Below are 21544 nucleotides of genomic sequence, written 5' to 3'. Positions count from 1 at the left end.
AATGAATCCCATTTCTTCTCTAGGAATGCAGGATTCTAAGTTTACTGTCTGTGGAAGGGGCTAGCAGCGAGCCTGTTAGCTAAAGGAGCGAGAAGTAAGAAGAAGAAGAAGCTGATAAGGAGCTTTCTCCAAGGCTGTAACCAAGGAGATCGAGAGAAGGAAGATAAGAGCACTCTGCAGCTGGATGAAGCATTTTTAGAAAGTTAGGTGGAGTCAGAGTAACTTTTCACCAATGGCATGGTATTGAATTATTGTGGCCAATAGCTAAGGTAGAGGAAGGGTAAACAACTGGAAAGTGTATAAAAGATCAGCCATTTTCATTAATAAACTGTTGCCAAGTGTTACCAACTGAGACTGCTTGTGGTCTCTGCTTTGTGTCGTGACCGCCTCGACTGCGACATTTTGGTGACCCCGACGTGATAAGAACATAGTCGGTGGGGGCCCATACGGGGTCCTAGCAATTGGCAACCGTGACCCACTGGGACGTAGTGGGGGAGGCGGCGTTGGTGCAGCTGAGAGTGGCAGGTGGAAGCCACAAGGAGGTCCGGACCTGATTCCGTCCAATCAAGACACCTGGAAGTAGGTGAGCCACCAACTAGTAATAATGGGACAAAATTTATCTAAAGAGGAAGAAAGTGTTCTGTCTACATGGAAAGTTTTGTTAAGAAATAAGGGAATTAATACGTCAGATTATGAGCTTCGTAATATATTGCTGTGGGCTAAATCACAGAATTTTGGCACTGATCCCAACACAGCATTTAGTGTTAAGGCATGGAAGAAAGTCGGGGACAGACTTTGGCAAGTTATTCGAGCGGGAGATAAAACAGCTGTTGATTTAGCAGTAACCTGGAACTCGCTCTTTGAGGCTTTAAAGGAATGGAGAATAGAGAGAGAAACGGAGCAAGATGCGGACGAAGAGTTGGGGCTGATACCTGATGGGGGGGCTGAGGCAGAGGGGGCCTCTGAGATAGAAGGGGGCTCTGATGGGGAACTTGGTGAAGAAAGTTCGGATGCCATGGGAGTTACCTGGCACGCTGCCAGAGCTTCTGGGAAAGCTGCCAAGGCTTCTGGGAAAGTTGCCAAGGCTTCTGGGAAAGCTGCCAAAGCTTCTGGGAAAGCTGCCAAGGCTTCTGGGAAAGCTGCCAAAACTTCTGGGCAACCTGCCCTAGCCTCTTCTTATCAGACTCCTAAGCCTCCTTATCTCACACCTGTGCAGCAGCTCGCGATGGTGCCTGTATATACTACACCGCTATGCCAGTTAGCTGAAATGTCTTTAGCAGAGAGAAAGGTCCAGCCATCTGCCCCCCCGCTTCCCTCCTCTCTGGTCCAGCCGTCTGCCCCCCCGCTCCCCTCTGAGTGGCTTGAACAACCTGCAAGGCCGTATCCTCCTTTACCTGACAGTGACAGCAACAGTGAGTCAAGTGATGAGTCGCCCGCAGTAACACCTGAGTTGGGGCAGGGAGCTCTGGTCTCTTCATCTCCTAAGAGCTCTAGTCTTACTGCCCCATGGACTTTGCCTCCGTGCCAAGTCACTGTGCTTCCTCAAAGCCCTCAGGAGTTTTGGGAATTTGTTAGGAGGAAAGCAGTTGAAGAAAAGAACTGGGACATCATAGAAAGGTTAGGTGCTTCAAGAGTACCTCAGGAGAACAGTGCCATTGCAAATGTTGCTTGTGATAACCCTACGGCTTTTCCAGTTTTCAAAGCAGCTCCTGGAACAGGACAGAACGACAGTCATCATGTCTTCGCCTGGAGGGTTGTGCAAGACCTCCAATCGAAAGTAGCTCAATATGGTATTAATTCTTCAGAGGTAATGCAATTAATACGTGTGATTAATGCAGATTTGCTTGCACCTTATGACATCGCTCATCTTGCTACAATTCTATTTCAGCCAGTACAATATGGTGTATTTCAAGAAACTTGGAGGCGAGTGGCTGAGCGCACAGCTTTAACAAATATGCAGTTGCCTCAACACGACCCTCATCATGCTGTGGGTGTTGATGCCCTAATGGGCTCTGGGCCTTTTGCTAATCCAGATTTACAGGCAAGGTGGGATCCTTCGATTTTGGCACAAGCTCAGCAAATTGGCATGAGTGCCTTAACTAAAACAATGGAAATGGCAGCTCCAAAACAGAAATATGTTACTATACAACAAGGAATGAGAGAATCATTTTTGCAGTTTGCAGAAAAACTTGCTGCCGCTATTGAGAAACAAGTAGATGATGAAACTTTGCGAGACAAATTGTGTGTACAATTGGCTAAAGAAAATGCAAACCCAGATTGCAGAAAGATTATTGATACTTTTCCTGGGGAACCTACCTTGTCTGAAATGGTTACTGCTTGCTCGAAAGTTGGTTCAGTCGAGCATAAAATGGCAGCTCTTGCTGCAGTGTTAAGACCTTCAGCGAAGTGTTATAATTGTGGACAACAAGGGCACGTAAAGTCACAATGTACTGTCCAGAAAACAACATTTAGGCCAAGGGCAAGCAGCGATATTGTATGCAACCGTTGTGCTAAATCTGGGCACTATGCTAAGCAATGCAGAAATTAGCCCTAGCACACAAATTTGTTAACAGGATAGATCCCTCTGTTGGTGTTCAATTGTTTATTTTGAAAGACCATGAAATACCATGTGGAATACTGTGCCAATGGAATGATAATTGGGAAGATAAATTGCATATTCTGGAATGGATATTTTTATCTTTCAGATCTCGGAAAACAGCTCCAGGACTTTATGAGCTCTTTGCAGATATTATCATCAAGGGTCACAGGCGTTGTCATGAGATTTTGGGACACGACCCCGTGACCATTGTGATACCTGTGCAACAGTGGTATTTTGAATGGTGCTTTCAAAATAATCATGAATTGCAATCTGCCTTATCTTGTTTTACAGGCCAAATCTCGTATCACTTGCCTTCTCATCCTGTTCTAACACTGACTAAAGAGATTCCTTTTGAAGGCAAGCAAATTTGTTTTCCCATTCCAGTGGAAGGTATAACGGTTTTTACAGATGGGTCCGGGAAAACCGGAAAAGCAGCTGTGGCTTGGAGAAAGGATGATCACTGGGAATATCAGACAGTGATTCAGCAGGGATCTCCTCAACTGGTTGAACTTTCTGCTGTTCTTTTGGCTTTTACTTTGTTTCCTGGTTCTGTAAACATAGTTACTGATTCAGTTTATGTTGCCAATTTGGTTAAGCATTTAGATCAAGCAGTATTGTATAATATTCAAGAGAAACCATTGTTTACTATATTAGTGAAGTTGTGGACAGTTATTGGTGCTCGAAAACATTCTTACTTTATCATGCACATTCGCAGCCATACATCATTACCAGGATTTTTTGCTGAAGGCAATGCCTATGTAGACTCTTTAGTAGCTGCTGCTGCAATCAAAACTGTACCCAATGTGTTGCAGCAGGCAATTTTATCCCATCAATTTTTTCATCAGAATGCTCAAGCTTTACAGCAGCAATTCAAATTGTCTACTGCCAAAGCAAAATCTATTCTTTCCTCTTGTCCCAACTGTCATATGACTCATGTCACTCAGTATTATGGTACCAACCCTAGAGGTCTTTCTGCGTTAGAAGAATGTCAAACTGATGTTACAGAAATGCCAGAATTTGGTCGCTTTAAGTATGTTCATGTTACAGTTGATACTTTTTCTCACGCAATGGTTGCTTCAGCATTCACAGGAGAGAAAACTCGAGATGCTATTCGTCATTTTTATCATGTCTTTTCTATTCTAGGTGTTCCGTGTCATGTAAAAACAGATAACGGCCCAGCATATGCTTCGCAGAAAATGCAAGCATTCTTTTGTGCTTGGGGCATTGAGCATTCAACAGGTGTTCCACATGTCCCCACGGGCCAAGCAATTATTGAAAGAGCTCACGGACTTCTTAAACGTCAGGTTCAAAAACAAAAAGGGGGAATGCAACAGGAGTCACCTCAAGTGAGATTAGATAAAGCTGTTTATGTGTTAAACTTCTTGCGTCCCCTACCTGACTCACAGTTATCTCCAATCTTTTGCCATTTTTCTTCTTTGAATTCTAAGCAACCAAATTTCTATAGAAATGTCAAGGTATGGGTCAAGGACTTGATTACTGGTATATGGTCTGGTCCAGTGGAACTGATAACCTGGGGAAGGGGTTATGCTTGTGTTTTGACAGATAATGGTCCTCGATGGGTTCCTGCTCGCTGTGTTAAACCTTACCTAGAACGTGCGGGAAAGGACAGGATCCATGGCTCCGCAGCTGAAGCAGAATGTGCGGATGACACTGGCTAAGACCATATATCAGTACTTAAAGATGGATGAAGGAAGAATGGGAATTTTGTTGATGGCTGTGATTGTGATTTTGTGTGTCCCCTCTCTGCTTGGGTTTTTGCAAAGGGCCCTGCAAAAATCCATAGCAGCTGTATTTACAGGTCAAAAACAAAAAAGGGGGAATTGTGGAAGGGGCTAGCAGCGGGCCTGTTAGCTAAAGGAGCGAGAAGTAAGAAGAAGAAGAAGCTGATAAGGAGCTTTCTCCAAGGCCGTAACCAAGGAGATCGAGAGAAGGAAGATAAGAGCATTCTGCAGCTGGATGAAGCATTTTTAGAAAGTTAGGTGGAGTCAGAGTAACTTTTCACCAATGGCATGGTATTGAATTATTGTGGCCAATAGCTAAGGTAGAGGAAGGGTAAACAACTGGAAAGTATATAAAAGATCAGCCATTTTCATTAATAAACTGTTGCCAAGTGTTACCAACTGAGACTGCTTGTGTTCTCTGCTTTGTGTCGTGACCACCTCGACTGCAACAACTGTCTGCCACCTTCCATTCATCTTTCGTGCCCACACTCTATGTTCTGAAGGATAGAGTATTGTTTTTTCATGGTTTAATCCTAGTGCAATGATGGGATGGATAACAAAAACAGTGGCATTACGTATGGTAAGCACAAAGGCAGTGGCCACATTAGAAGCAGGATCATAGGTGAAATTCACCATAGTCCACCAGGATTGAAACTTCCTTTCAAAATCTGTTGCATTATCCCACACAATTTTCCTAATTTCAGCTGGAAAATTACCTTCACTCCCTTCCTGTATGATCAGAGCTGCTGTTGCCTGCATCCATAACTGTGCTTGTATACAACTAACAGCTAAAGGCACATTATCTTGAACTGTACCAAGTGCTTCTACTGTTAACTTGTGGTCTTGGTCCCCGGCCGTTTCCCACTTTGGCAGTACTTTTGAAATCTGCCACTGGCCAGTTTCTAATGCCAATAGAGATGACTGCAAAGGCTGCTTCAATTTTGTTAGGCTACCTGCTGCAGTGGTCAGTTTATTCATCAGTATTTCTGAATCAATTCCATTTAAAACTCCTAATCCTGTCCCTAATGTGCCAGTTAGATCCTTTCTTATTCTGCTCCTGAAATATGCCTTTCTTTGTGACCACATTGTCCAGCCCTTGAAGGATGTTTTTAGGAAGGAGGAGCAGGCTGGTTGGATTTTTGAGATGTTAATTTGCATCATCAACTTCACACGTTTGAGAGACCATTCTGGATTGAATAATAATTGTTGTTCACCCACATTCCTCACTACGTAGGGGCCTATTTCATACACCTCAGGTTCAAGTTTGGGTTGAGTCTGAACTATTTGAGTCTTAGTATGGGTTGTATAAGGTCCTGCTGTGGTAAAAAGTGCAGTGTCTACTTTGAATTTAAATGAAAGTCTGATAGCATCCTGAGCCCAAAGGCAAGTCACTTCTACAGGCCATATTAAGGTGAAATTACACCAACAGTCTGATTCACTTAGGCTATCACAAACTTCCTGGTGTTCGTATACACCAGGAGAGGTTACAACACTAATTTCATCTGGTCTCTCATAAGCCGTCCCATTTATCATCCAGCACCCTACCTTGATTTCTTCTCCTCTGATCCCTTGAAGTGTCCATAGTTCCCGTTCCTGCCATTCCTGCTCCTCATATACCCGATCCCTGTGAATTACTACAGTGGATAGGTTTAAATCTTTTATCTCAGAAGGTTCTCCCATGGATCCAGTATACTGATTAAATGCCTGGGACCAAGGCCATTCAGCATTGCTATGGATAAAGGTACTCTCTAGTTCTAAAACTTCAGTTATAATTACATACAAAACAATCCTGTAAACTAAAGTATGAACTACTCCCAACCGCAATACAATCATTTTGCCCGAGTAAGTTTTAGTCTCAGTTCATTGTCTTCTGGTGTCACTCCTCAAGGAGCTTCTGGGTCTTCTTCACCCGAGAGTGATGAATCCAGGCATTCTGCTCCTTGATTTTAATTGCAGTGAAGGTGGTGAGAAGCACTTGGAACAGTCCCTCCCACTGTGGTTCCAAGGTCTTTTCTGTAAGAGACTTAACATATACATAATCTCCAGTCTGTATGTAATGTACTGGTCCATTTAACTCCCGGCTCCAAGTTCCAGCCCCATGTTTCTCAATTTCTCTGAGCTGTTTGCTTAAGGCCACCATGTAGGTGGCTAGTGTTACCTCTCCAATATGGGTGGACATTCCCTTTTGTATTCCATATGGTCTTCCATAGAGTATTTCAAAAGGGCTCAACTTTTCTTTAGCTCAAATTCACAATAGTGCTAGTGGAAGAGCTTGTGGCCAGGGTAGATTACCTTCCTTCCCCAGTCTTATGATTTGCTGCTTAATCAAATGATTCATTTTCTCTACCTGGCTGCTTGATTGGGGGAGGTATGGGGTGGGAAGTTCCCAGTCTATGCCCAGGTGGCTACTAATCTGTTGCACTATTTTGGAAATGAAATGTGATATCCTCTATCCGAGGATATTGTGGCTGGAACTCTGAAGTGTGGTATTATTTCTTATAATAATACCCTGGTCACTTCTCTAGGTTTGACAGTTCTGGTGGGGAATGCTTCTGGCCACCCTGAAATTGTATCTGTCAATACCAGCAAATACCGCTACCCCCCTTTCCTTGGGAGTTCTGAAAAGTCCATTTGCCACTGTTGTCCAGGCCCATGGCCTCTCCCGATCTGACCGAGTTTCGGTCTGGGGGTATTTTTGGGGTTAGTCTGGAGGCAAAGATCACACTATCGGGTCACTTGAGTAATAGTGGCATATAAATTCCTAGCAACAATTATTTCAATCAGGTATGTGTATAGGGCATCTATTCCCCAGTGCGTTTTCTGGTGTTCTTCCCTTACTAGTGACCACAATAAATGGGAAGGGATTACCAGTTTCTTTTCAATGGTAGCCCACCCTTCTCGGTTATACGTCCCTTTTTGATCTTCAATTAATTTCCTATCTCTCTTATTATATTCTGGCTTACCTTCAAGGGAATTTTGTCCATCTGGAATAAGGACTCATTCAGTAGCTACCTCACCTTTTGCTGCTTCTTTTGCCTCTCTATCCGCCAGCTCATTTCCTTCTTCCAATTCTGAGCTCACTCTTTAATGTGCCTTAATGTGCATAATGGCTACCTTTTCAAGCAGCTGAACTGCTTCCAACAGCTGGATTATCTCTTGTGCATGTTTGATATTCTTTCCCTGTGAAGTGAGCAGTCCCCTCTCTTTCCAGATTGCCCCATGTGCATGTATGACTCCGAATGCATACCTCGAGTCTGTGTAGATGTTTATCCTCCTCCCTTTTGCCATTTTCAAGGCACAGGTCAGGGCAATTATCTCAGCCTTCTGCGCAGAGGTCCCTGTTGGTAAGGGTCCAGACTCGATTACCTCTCTGCAGGTGGTCACTGCATACCCAGCATGTCGCTTCCCATTGGCAACGTAGCTGCTCCCGTCAGTGAACCAGGTCTCTGCATTGTCCAAAGGAGTGTCCTTTAAGTCTGGGTGGCTGGAGTAGGTAGCTTCAATGGTCTCCAGGCAATCATGGTGTACTGCTTCTCCTTGATTTCCGCTGAGAAAGGAAGCTGGGTTGACAATATTAGTCACTACTATCTCTACATCATCTTGCTCTACTATATTGGCCTGGTATTTCAGAAACCTCTGTGGTGAGAGCCAGTGGCCACCCTTTACTTCCAGTACTCGGATACTGTGTGGGACACTAGCACAGTCCTTTTTTGTCCCAGGGTAAACTTGCGTGCCTTTTGAATATTCAGCACAGCTGCTGCTACACCTCTGAGGCAACCTGGCCATCCTTTGGCTGTTGCCTCTAGTTGCTTAGAGAAGTAAGCAACTGCCCTTCGGTATGGACCCAAGTCCTGAGCCAATATTCCCAGGGCAATTCCCTGTCTTTCATGGGAAAATAGGAAGAATGGTTTACTTACATCTGGAAGTCCCAAAGCTGGAGCTGACATGGGAGCATTCTTTAGCTGGTGAAAGGCCCATGTGGCTTCTTTTGTCCACTGGAGATCTCTGCTTCTATTGGCAATAAGAGCATAGAGGGGTCTGACAAGCAGTCCATAATTATAAACCCACAGTCAGCACCATCCTGCCATGCCTAAGAAGGTTTGGAGTTCTTTTATTGGCTGGGGTTTTGGGGTTTGGCATATGGCTTCCTTGCGAGCCTGCCCTAAAGTCCGTTGCCCAGCACTCAGCTCGTACCCCAGGTAGACAACTTTCTGTTTCACTACTTGTGCCTTTTTCTTTGATACTCTGTATCCTTGGAGTCCTAGGAAATTCAAAAGGCTTACCGTCCAGGCCACGCATGCTTCCCTCATCCGAGTGGCCACTAGAAGATCATCCACATACTGCAAAAGCCTTCCTTCTTCCTGTGGAACTTCCCAGGACTCCAGATCTTTTGCAAGTTGCTCCCCAAACAGAGTGGGGGAATTTTTCCAGCCCTGAGGTAATATGGTCCATGTGAGCTGGGTTTTGCGCCCACATTTAGGGCTTTCCCATTCAAATGCAAAAATTTTCTGGCTGGCTTTGTGGATGGGGAGGGAAAACAAGGCATGTTTTAGATCTAAAACAGTAAACCAGGTTAGCTCAGGGGTTAGAAAGTTAATAAAGTACATGGATTGGCTACCACCGGATACAAATCTTCTGTTATTTTATTGACAGCCCTCAAATCCTGTACTATCCGGTATGACTCATCAGATTTCTGAACAGGTAAAATAGGAGTATTGAAATCAGATTGGCATTCTTTCAGTAACCCTAACAGCAGAAAATTTTCAATTATTGGGCTGATTCCTTCCCTATCCTCTTTCTTTAGGGGGTGCTGCTTGATTCTCACTGGTTGCGTTCCCTCCTTGATCTTAATTAGTATGGGGGAGGCATTTTTTGCCCTCCCCGGTACATCAGAGGCCCACTCCCCGGGAAATACCTGTCCTAGTATTTCTTCATCAATTTCTTCCTTAATTTCAATAGCTGTTAGGGTTAAACTTAATACCTCTATGTACTTTTGATCATTCACCTCCAGAGTAATTTCCCCAATAAATCTCTGCCTAAAGTGAATTCCCTTTGGTGAATTGGGCATGTACAAGAATTTATGAATACCCCATTGTTTTCCCAATTTATACCTCAAAGGTTTATAAAAATATGCTCTTTCAGACTGGCCAGTTGCCCCCTGCACTACAACACAATCATTTTCCACAGGTACTAAAGCTTTATTTAAAACTGAATATGTAGCTCCCGTATCAACCAAGAATTCCACCCTTTTCCCTTCTTCCCCCAGCCTCATTGTTATAACCAGTGGATCCGCTGAGGCAGAATCCCCCAGTCCTCTTATGTTGTTTTGTACGTGTGCAGCCATTTGTTGGCCACCCTGTCTCCGTTCTGGGTATTGATCTTTCCAGTGACCAATTCTTTTGCAGATTGCACACTGGTTCCTGCCCAGCCGAGGTGGTCCTTGTCTTGGTGGTTCCTGGTTGTATTTTCTTTGCCTTTCCTCCTGTACCACTGCCACCAACCTTTTCATTCCTTGTTTATATCCTTCTTCCCAGTTACTAAATACCCTCCAGGCTTCCTCTAGCAAGACTTCAAGATTCCTCCCATCCGGTCCCCGAATTTTCTAAAGTTTACGTCAGATATCTCCAGCAGACTGCCCCAAAAATGAATTAACTAGTTGATTTATCCCTATCTCAGACTCCGGATCTAATGATGTATGATGACGCATAGTATCCCTTAAACGCTCTAGAAATTCAGATGGAGTCTCAGAGGGCCCCTGCTGAAGGGAATATAAGGCAGACCAGTTTATGGGTTTTGGAATAGCTCTTTCCACCCCTGTTGCCATCCACTCTTGATACTCTGCTAATTTCTTTACCTCTGCTGACACATTAGGATCCCATTCTGGGTTTTGGAGGGGGAAATGTTCTTTTACATCTAGCTGTGTGGCCTTGCAGTAATCCTCTGCCAAATCCCCTGCTGTCTTTAAGATCAGCTGTTGTGGGATCTCAGCACATCAGTCATGATGTGCAGAGTCACCGAGATAACCCTTGCGGGGCTCGGAGGTCCTGGAATGTTGCCAGAAGTGTCTGGTGGCTGGACTTTGATCCTGCACAGGAGACAACACCTGTATGAGGATGCGAGGATCTCACTGGGATAAATGGTGAAGGGATAGGTTAATTATAGTGTGAAACACAGGTTTTAGAATTTCGGTACAGGGGGGTCTAGAGAAGCAAAATGGAGGAATTGGGGCGTGTCCTGTCCTTCTTCTTCTTCTTCTTGGCCTCCATCTTCTGTGGTGGTGGTGGCACTTTGGGAATGGTTCTTATTAAAAGTGCACTTGTCAATAACGGTGAAAGGCATTGGGGAAAATAGGTAAATATCTTATACATAGTTTTGGGTATAAAGATAAGTGACCACCCCGAGGGCACGCAGTGTGCTCATGGCCGATGTGCTGTGTGGACCTCTGTCGGGCCGAGAGAAAATCTTGTAGATAAAAACTAATAAACACTGAAGACTGAGAAAAAACCTGAAGACTCTTCTCGTCCTTTGGAGCGCGGGCTGTCCCGAGGACATCTCGAGCCTTTCCAGGCCATCAAAAACAGCCGGGAATGGGACAAGCTGTTTTTCTGTTTCAGTGAAGGCATCTAGTAGTACCTGGATGTCAGCCAGTCTGGATTGTGTTGTTTGATAACATATCGTAGACATTTGGCAGTGAGTACTGGATCAACATGGTAATTCCTAGCAATCCTTTCCCATGCCTCTAAATCAAGAGTGGTAAATGGCACTTTAATCATTAATTTCCCTCCTTTTGGTCCCACTGCCTCTCGCCGAAGGGCCTGCAACACTACTTGCCACCTGGTTCTAGATGCAACTGGACTACCACAGGTGGGGTGGGTTCTAGTGGATGTGCTTTCCCCACCTGAGTCCTCCTCCTTTTTGGGGAAGTTATCTTCATCCTCATCCTCAGTTTCAGCCTCAACCTCCCTCCTCCTCCGAGGAGCTTTCATCCACTCAAATGTATCTTGTTCTTGGTCCTCAGAATGATAGACCTTATCTGATCTCATACACCGTTGTCCTATACTGCATGCTAAACAACAGCGTTTGATTTGCCTTCTCTTTGCCTTGTTATCCTTTTCAAGGGCCAAGACTAGTGGGTCTGAGGGTGATTTAATCCCACAGTCCCTTTGCCATTCTTGGTGATTTCTTAAAACAAAAACATATCAGCATACGAAACCTCATCCCATTTACCTTCCCGTCTTAAAAACAACATTAACTGCAGTAAGGTATTATAATCTAGGGTTCCAGTGGGTGGCCACTTTGCTCCGTCCTCTAACCTGTATAAGGGCCACGAGCAGGTTGCAATATTGGATTAGATCCTTTTTATTCTCAGAGCACCCCCTGCTGGTGACTTCCTTCCAGTGGGCCAAGATGCACCCTAAGGGGCTAGCCCGAGGGACTTCCTTGCTCTGGTTAGTTCCCATTATTTCCTTCTTGCCCTATCTCGCTTCCACCCAAACTTCTTTTCACAGAACTTCACAGTCGCTTCCCAGTCCTCCTCCCACACACTCCAGGTGGCAGGTATCAGATGTGATTTTCCACACACAAGATTTAGGATCTTAGGTTCTGAATCAGCTTGATCAGAAACCTTTAATCTACACTCGGGGCATGTGCCCTGACGCTTATTAAAACAGCAAAACCAGCGTTTCTTACAAACTCTGCACTGCAATAATACCCACGCAGCGTGCCAGCCTCTTGATGCACTGAAGGCTACCCGAAATTTCCCATAAAGGCAGGCTATTCCGTTTATTACAGGGAACTCTAAATCCTCTACGGCAAGCTGTTCCCAGTCCAGACCTACTAGAGTACCAGCTGAAGTCCGGTAGAGCCCCGCTAAATAAACTCATTCGTCTCCTCTATCAATCCAATAATTCACAGGATTCACAAACTCCCAGGGGTCGAGTCCAAACCACTGGGGGAGAGGAACCCCTTGGGTTAGTCTAGCCACGGTGAAAGCGTACATGATCTACACCACAATTTAGCACCTTTACCCAATAAATGTCCTCACCCACGCTTTTCCACTGCTTACTCTATTTTCTCTGTTGGGCGCTCCCTGCTCCCACAGCCTGCCCCGGCCAGTGCTCACTCAGCCCCTCCAGTCGCGGGTAGGAAAATCCTCCCCCTGCACTGTAGAGCACTGCAGATCTACTCTCTTTTACACACCATACACTTATACACTTGCACAATTGCAAACACAGTGCACTGACCACACAATGCATTATCCATGCAGCGACACAGTGTCTGGACACCACCCACACACACACAAACAAAACACACACGGGTTCGGCGGTTCTGCCCTATCAGAACAATGCACAATACACATGCATGGGTCCACCCGACCCACCCCTAGGGTCGCTGGCGGTTCTGCCCTATCAGAACGATGAACCCTATCTCTAATATAGCTGCTCCACCAGCTACACCCAGATGTCTCTGAGTGATTTAGCCCCTAGCTCTCTTTTCCCCAAGGGGCCCCTCAGTACATACCGTATTCTCCTCCACAGGCCAGCAGATCCTTGTCTGTCCTCGCAGGAGGCAAGCTGAGATGAGTGGAGCCTCCTCCAGGAAAATCCTAGGGCGCGCCTAGGAGTCCGTCGGTTCCCCCCTGCCCCTGCGGGGACAGAGACGGAAGGTATCTCTCCCTCCTACCTGGCACGCCAGAATGTTTTGCGGAGAAAAGAAGCAAGCTCACAACTTTGTAAAAGTTGTAAAGCTTGGTATGTTTATTACAGTGCCGGACGCATGCGGAGAATGCTCTCCTCAAAAGGCAAGTGTACCTCTCAGGATTTCACGTCTCCTTTTATCTCCCCTTCCAAATACATATGCATACAGTTTCACAATAGGTTCATACATATTCATTCAGCGTGACATTTATTGCCAGTCCCTCTTTATCAAAAGAATTCGTAGGTCAGGGCAGATCGACCTTGTGGTTGTTTCTGGTTTTTTTTTTTCCTGTCACCTCACTATCTCTGTCCTGCAGTTTTTCCCTTCAGCTTTGGCCTTACAGACTTTTCACCTCTCCTAGACATTTTACCTAATTCAAAATGGATTTTTACTCTGTCTCAGTAGGTTTAGGTGATTGGCTTTAAGGTATCTACAGCATGGTGTGGCAAAAAGCTGATAGGCCAAGAAATGTTTCTAGTGTATTGGAATTAGGAAATGGTTGGCTTCTGATTGTGATGGCGTGAATTTTAACATCTGTATTGTCTCACCCTTCTCATGAGACTGGAAATGGAATAAAAGTTTTTAAAACACCTCTCAGTTGCCCCATCCCAGGGTCAGGAATAGGGTATTGTCCCACAGGGCTGGAGATAAATTTCTTGCCACAAATTATGGACAAATAATAGGTGAAGTTTTCATCCCTTGTGGCAAAAAGACCCAATGATACCTTTGCAGTGGTTCTATTCTATTGATGGCTGGAACCAAAAAGGCAAATGGAGGAACATCCTCTGGATGAAGTGGAATGTTGAAAAATCAATCTTTTAAGTCAATGACAAGAAGAGGCCGGTCTCTTGAAATCACTGAAAGAGAGGGAAGTCCAGGTTGCAGAGGCGCCATGACCTCTATGATATCGTTGAACTTCCTCAGCTCGTGGAGCAATCTCCAAGAATCAGAAGTCTTCTTATGAATGACAAAAACTGGGGAATTCCAGGGACTGTTTGTAAGTTTGATGTGTCCTTTTTGTAGTTATTCATTTACTAATTTTTTGAGAATATTCAATTTTTTCTGTTCAAGAGGCCATTGATCAATCCAAATTGGCTGATTGTTTTTCCATGATAACTTCAGAGTGGCAGGCGTTGCTGTGGTTTTTGTCAAACACCCACTTCTGTCTTTGCTCCCCACTGGGACACACGTCTCTCCCCTATACTGTGATGGGCTTCTGCAGCACGAAGGGACGGATGGTTGCTGTCCTTGCCTTGGGACCTGTAACAGTAATCATTAATTCACTTTGCAGTCACAAGATAGCTCCTCCGATTCCTGTGAGAGCACCCATGGGTGTCACCAAATTCCAATTGCATAGCCAAGATGCGTGAGAAATCACAGTGATGTCAGCCCCTGTGTCCAGCATACCTACCATATGAACAGTTTGACCAAGGTGCATTAGACTGCATGTCAGCTCTGGCTGTTCATTGCTGACATGTTTTATCCAAAGGACCTAAGGCATCAGGCCAGAACTCTGAAAAGGCATTTCTCAGCATACAACTTGCTTATTTCTGTTCATTGGTAATGCAATAGCAATAACTATTGTCATTTTTTGGTTCAATTACCTTTGGAGCATTGTAAGCAAGAGTTGAAATCATCAGCTCTTATTACAATTTGCTGAGATGACAACTGGAAAAACTGAAAGTCAAAGAATTTTATTACTGTCCTTGCCTATAATGAAAAAGTCTTGTCTTTGTTGTCAAGTACCAATACCTCCTGTGAGAATGTATTAATGGCAAAAGTTTTTTTAAAAAATTGTTTTTTAAAAATATATTATTTTGGAATTTGCTAGGTCACATTGTGCCCCTTAAGGTAATAAGTTTGGGTCAATTGGGAGATTGCTGGTGATTGAAAAGATTGCATCTGGACCAGGTTTTCCCAAGTACCCTTCAAGTTGTTTAAATGTACTTGTGATTGAGCTGCCATCATTTGTTTCTCCACACGACAGCGCTGCACACTCTTTTTTGGGTTTCCCGTCAGAGGTTTTCCATCTCTCTCAAATCAGGAGTGGCAAACATTGGCAAAATGCCTTCCTTTCCTGCACCAAGGGCAAACATTAGATGTTTTTGTATTTTTTGCAGCCTCAGGACAGTCCTTTTTTAAGTGTCCAAGCTTATGAGAGTGAAACATGGGCCTTTAACTAAATCAATTTGCAAAGCAGTGAGGGTTTTCTCAATAGCTTTTGTTAGCCTTTCAAGGGCTTTTGCAAGCTGTTCCCCCAGCATATTATCTTGCATCCTAGCTACATGTAAAGACATACTGTCCTGGTTTCGGGCAAATTTGTTAAAGAATCTGCAAAGGAGGGCCCCTCCAGAAAGAAAAACCCACACGGCCCCTCCCCCCAACCGGTTCGGGAAAAAATTCCTCGGAGAGAGGTGGAAAGAACCTGTTTATTTACCGGACACAGCACCCCCCTGCACACAAAATGAAAAATACCCGATGACACCGCTCTGAGAAAGATGACAAAATCAGAAAGTCTCTTTCGGGGGTGGTTGCTCTGTTCTCAGTCCCTTCGGCACTGGGGCAGCTGCTGCAGCCAAAACGGTGCAAACTCTTGGTGTTCCCAGGTCCCAGTCCGGAGCACAGAAACAGGAGAGGAGAAACAGTCCAGGAAGGAATTTGGACTGTTTAGCTAGAGCTAGCTAATAAGCAGAGGCCAAAGCAGAGCAGAACCGAGAGCAGAAAAGAGAGCAAGCAAAGCAGCAAGCTGAAAGCAAGAAGTGAAAACAGCCCAATGTACTGCCTGTCTCTGTGTCTCTGATAAGAGAAACCCAAACAAAACTTCCACTCTTCAAAGCCGGTCTTAAAGGCACAGAACAGATGAATGGGGATACAAGCATCATAACGCCACCCCAGGACACGTACCCAGCTTACTACAAGCAGACAGCATTTGGGGAACTGTGGGGAGTTGTTCTGGCAGAGCTAAAATTGTTAGCGTTCAGGAACACATAATCACGGAGTGATCATAGGCATCTGCTTTTATTGAAGAGCTCTAAGTGTCAGGGGTACAGACCCAAATGTGACTCTGACATGGGTTCAGGATAAACACGTTTTTATATCCTTATTGTTACATAACTACCTATTATTATTAAACTTACATTGTTCAATTGTATACATTGATTTCATCCAAGCATGGATTTTGTAATTTCTCTCAAACCCCCAAACATTGTTTCTCATGATTCTTGTTACGATTAAAAAATTATTATATCCAATTACCAAAATGGATAATTGGAAATATATCCAATTATCATAGTCATTAAATGATTATACAGTTGCCGTTTTGCATGATCCAGTAAAGCCTAACATTTTCCCTATCGTAACATTCTTCACGGCCTACTGGGCCCAACCTTTCTTTCCAATCTCCCCCCAAACATCCCATGCTTTTAGAAATATTTTATCCCTATAATATCAAAGCGACTTTTTTTACAATCATCTTTTGCGTTTGCAAAAGCAAGGCTTTTAATTAAAAGTGGATGGGCTGCCTCATCCAGATATTGCCTCTGAGCAGCCTGGGTTAAACAATCCAGAAAAGAGCCATAGGATTCAGTTTCTCCTTGCCCAGTCAGAGAATAGGCATTCTCATGAGTTCCCACAGGTTGTACAGTTAAAAGGGCCCTCCAGACTGCTTTCTTAATTTCTCCAAGCACAGCCCAAGACAAAGTCTCGGCCTGGTCTTTAGCTCTTTCATTTGGAGCACCGCCAGCTAAAACACCGTGAGCTGAGCATTAGGGCCACCAGCATAACTCTCCACCAATTTGTTAAGATGTTTTCACCATTCTAAATCCCATAAAACATACTATGAGTTTGTAAAAATCATCAGGGAAAATATCATTACAATCTGACGGTGTTAGGTCATAAGAGTCAAATCTACTTTTCACCACATTGCTAAAATACGGGGAACTCAGGCCACCATCTTTGATTTCTTTCCTTAAATCTTTGATTTCATAATGTGAGATGGGCTCCCATCTGGACTTAGCATTATTCCTTCCATACCTCACTGCATTACAAGCAAGTCTCCATTAGGTGAAGCAAAGTCTTTATCTTGCCTGACTTTATATTTTATCTCAGCCCAATCAGCCAGTCTCTTTGAATTATTTCCCAAAACAAAATCAGGTATACCAAGCTCCTTTTCTGGTTTTGTAGGTCTATCATGTAAAAGGTTAACTTCTTCTGAAGACTCACTGGAATCACTAGAGTTACTGTTCTCCTTCTCTGCCATGGCCTCGTAAATCACAGACTGTCTCTGAAGAATTTCAAGGCAACCAGAGCCTGTTTGCTTTGTAATGTTACCAGAGAAATCATCCTCCCTTTTGCTAGTAGAGACACCGGTACTGAGAAATTTTCCCTCTTTCTCTCCCCCTCCTTTTTCTCATAAGCAGCAAAGAGTTCGGGTCCTGGGGGGGCAGAGGGGGGACCCAGACATGGCTTGGAAAATGGTGAAAGTTGGGGGGCACACCGCCATGGTAGGGGTGGAGGTGTTACAGCCCCAGTCTGAATGTCAGGGTCTTGAGTTAGAGCTGAAGCAGAGGTGGGAGGTCTGGGCACTCAGCCTGAGTGTCAGGGGTAGGCACAGACACAGCTAAGGAAGTGGAGGGTTTAGTAGAATGTTTAAACATATCAATCATGGTAGGACACACCAGAAGCAACTTAGCAGCTGTTTGATCTCTGTTTGTGGTAAAAGCACTGTATAGTTTCAGTCCTAATAGTTCCCAAAGAGGGAGTGATAACACAGAAGCTTCATCCACAGCTGGAAACTGCTTCTGAATGCATAATTGTAAGTCATTTAACTCAGTTTTTGAAATGTTACAAGAATTAGATTTGACCAGTTCTTTAAGGTTTTTATAAACATCTCTAGGCAAATTGGACATCTTGCGTCCTATCATGTTCCCTGAGGCTTACCTGATGTTGAACAACAGGCAAGTATTGTCAGATCTCAGTTCTGATCGAGCCAGTGACAAGGGTAGAAATCCCTTCTCTCTTCTTGCAGGAATTATAATCTCAGGATTCGCGCTTCTTTCAGCAGCACTTTACAAAAATTACCTTGGGCCTTTCCTACAAGTCAGACACATTTGCCAATTTATCTGCCTCAGTCAGGGGCACCAGTTTGTTGGACAATACCGTTTTCTGACCCAGAGATGGGGCAACTGCGAGACATTTTAAAAACTTTTATTCCTTTTTCAGTCTCATGAGAAGAGTGAGACAATACAGATGTTAACATTCACGCCATCACAATCAGAAGCCAACCATTTCCTAATTCCAATACACTAGCAGCGTTTCTTGGCCTATCAGCTTTTTGTCACACCATGCTGTAGATGCCTTAAAGCCAATCACTGAAAACCACCCCTTGTACATCTCACTACAATGCATCTTTCATATTTCTATTTCTCCAAAGTATCAAGTCTCATTTGCAAGGCCATCTTTTGAAACCTTTTTTCTAGCTCCACTTCTCTCTCAACAATATCTGTCCTATTCCATATCTAAGTCAGCATTTCTTGTCTCAAAGTTTGCATATAGATGTATACTGTGTGGGCCTCCTGTCAGGTCCTGAGAACTCTCTACAAATCCATCTCCAACACATGGTTATGACCAAGGTTATGACCCCATAAGTAATGATTATGACCATAGTTATGACCCCATTACAAACGCCACCACTGCCTTTGCACTTACCATACATAGAGCCACAAATTGATGTTATCCACCCTATCATTGCATCAGGATTAAATCGTGAGAAGGCAGTACTTTACCTCTCTGAACATCGGGTAAGAGCCAGAATGGTAGAAAAGAAATGGCAAACTGCAAACATAGAATCCTTTGTTACTCAACAACAGTAGGGATTCATCTGTGAAAGCAATACCATTGATGCCCAAGACATATGCTTAGATACTGAACAGAGTGTGTGCCACTTTGAGATCCACCCAGACACCATTCTGAAAACAGCGCTTATCCACACTGGTCAAGGCTCTGTATGCTTGAGAACTGCCTGTGCCTCATTAAAAATAGACAATGAAAATTGATACTTCCTTATTAAAAATCACTCCAACTTTTTCATTTGTAATTTTGTTAACATTATAGACTGTGATTTTACATATTCACTACCAGTAGTCTCTCACCAATTGATAAAGGCCAACTACAAAATGTATCACCCTTAATCACCTGCACTCATTGGCATAAACCTCACTTTGGTAAAACAGTTGATTAAAGATCAAGATTCTGATCAAGATCTTGAGAAAAATGAAAGAGAATGGAGAGAAAATTTTAATAACTGTTCATCATGATGCAAAAGAAATTAGCAGGGTTCTGCAAAACATAAAGCAAGAAGCAAGTCATTATTGGTGGGATGTACTTTTTGGATGGTCACCAAAAGCAACTGGTATAATTAATGCCCTAATCCCTCCAATTATTGTTTTGCTCATTTTAGCTGCCAGAAGTTTAATTTTGTCCATTGCAACACTTATTTGAAATTGGAGGATGCGACAACTAATGGCAGTCTTGAATTCATTGCCAAGAGCATATGGAATAGCCTTCAAAGATACTTACTGTATGACTTGGTTAGATGAGGAAGAAACTGTGTATTAGTAAAAGAATTTACTAACCCTATAGAAAAAGGGGGGAATGAATCAAGGATTTAATAAAACTGAAAGAGTTAAAAGTTTACTAGATTTAGTATGGGGGGAGAGAGTATAGCAAGAAGAGTAGAAATAATAAGGGATAGGTAATTTTTAGCAGGTAAAGTAGTTAAGACTAGGGTAATATATCACTTGCCTGTCTTTACTATGTTTAAAGAAACAGGATGGTGTGGGAATGCACAGAATTAGAGGGTTTTGGGAAAGCTGCAAAAGGCAGGCCTCAGAGACAGTAAAACTGTGATTAGAGCTAAGCGGCAGGCATGAGATAGGTCACCAGAAAAATTATTTAAAAATTAGAAAAGCGAGGACAAATAGAACAATATTCTGTGTATTAACACCTGTCTAGAATAACTCTCTAAGCTACAGAAAAGTTTATCTAGTAAGATATTAGGAAGCTTGAAGCTTAATACTGGAGCTCTGTGCATTTTATTTTAAGGCTTACAAGTAGATATTGCATTTGGAAAAAGCAAGCACTATTTTAACCAAAGGTACGTGTGCTTGTAGTGATTGGACAGTAGAACTACCGTCAACATGCTCTTGCTTTGTGTGATTGGTTAAACAACTTATAAAGTAAATTGTAACTATAAGTTCTTGGTCTGCTGCCTGGGATGTGAGCTCATGGCATCTTCCCATTGTCATAACCATGTAATGAGACTGATGCTGAAAAATAAAACAGCTCAAGGTGCGTTCCTCAGCAGTCCCCTTCTGTTTGCCATTTGAACATAGCCCCCAACTGGCGATAAGTATTTAGTATGGGGGGGGGAGAGTATAGCAAGAGGAGTAGAAATAATAAGAGATAGGTAATTTTTAGCAGGTAAAATAGTAAAGGCTAGGGTAATATATCACTCACCAGTCTTTACTATGTTTAAAGAAACACAATGGGATGTGGATTTCTTTGTGACAAAGAGGAGGACCGTAGCCTGCACCTGGGCCCCAAAACTTCAGCTAAAGCCAAGGGGTGTGAAAGCCTGCCAACAGGTCATAAGTAAAGAGGTCACATTGAGGAAGACGTCTTGGCCATCAGAAGACCATTCCCTACTTCAAAACCCACCAACCCATTCGAAGTGAAAGACTGCACAAGCATGAATGAACTTTGGACTCAGTTATAATACATTTTAAAGTATTATAGGGGGTAGGTGGGTTAGCTAATGAATATGTATTAGATGTTTTGGGAATTATATGAATATGTAAGACTTTTTTAGATGAAGAGCCAGAGTCTGTGATTCATTGCACATGTCATTAGGAGAAGACTCATTGTGTGCCTGGTGCCTGGTTAGGAGAAGACTCATTGTGTGCTGTATGTAATAAACATACCAACTTCTAACTTTAACTAGTGGTGAGTTCTATTCTGTCCTTCACCACGATGGCTCACGAGACCAACTGCATGGCAACAACGGCTCCATTATGCACTGTTACTCCTTCAAAGGTTAATGACCCACATGTTGCGGTGTGGTGTCATGGGTTGCCTCAGATACCTCGGGTTTCTCCCTGTAGATTTCTTCCCCAGGTGTGTCAATCACCTCTCCTTTCCCCCACCCTGACCCCTGCTGAGCACTGTCTGTCAATCCTGGCATTCCAGAAGGCCATTGAGTGATTGGTAGAGTTCAAAAGATGCCTTACACCCCTGGAGGACATTGGGCCATCCAGCTGTCATTTGTCCCTTGAGACTTCTCCCCCCTTACCTGGTTTGTGGGATCCCTACCCCTTCTCTCCCCTTCTCCCTGGGGTTAAAAGGAACAGCAACCACGCGGTTTGAGAGGTTCTGTTAGAGCTGTTACTGGACTCAGAGGCCTGTGGGCCAGGAATAAAGCTCTGGATCGAAACCCTCTAGCAGAAACCGA

This window comes from Melozone crissalis, unplaced genomic scaffold (genome assembly GCF_028551555.1).
Source record: "Melozone crissalis strain CALT ecotype California unplaced genomic scaffold, PUWL_Pcris_2 ptg000005l_1, whole genome shotgun sequence".
In the NCBI taxonomy this organism is placed as follows: Eukaryota; Metazoa; Chordata; class Aves; order Passeriformes; family Passerellidae; genus Melozone; species Melozone crissalis.
Note: the sequence above shows the minus strand (reverse complement) of the source record.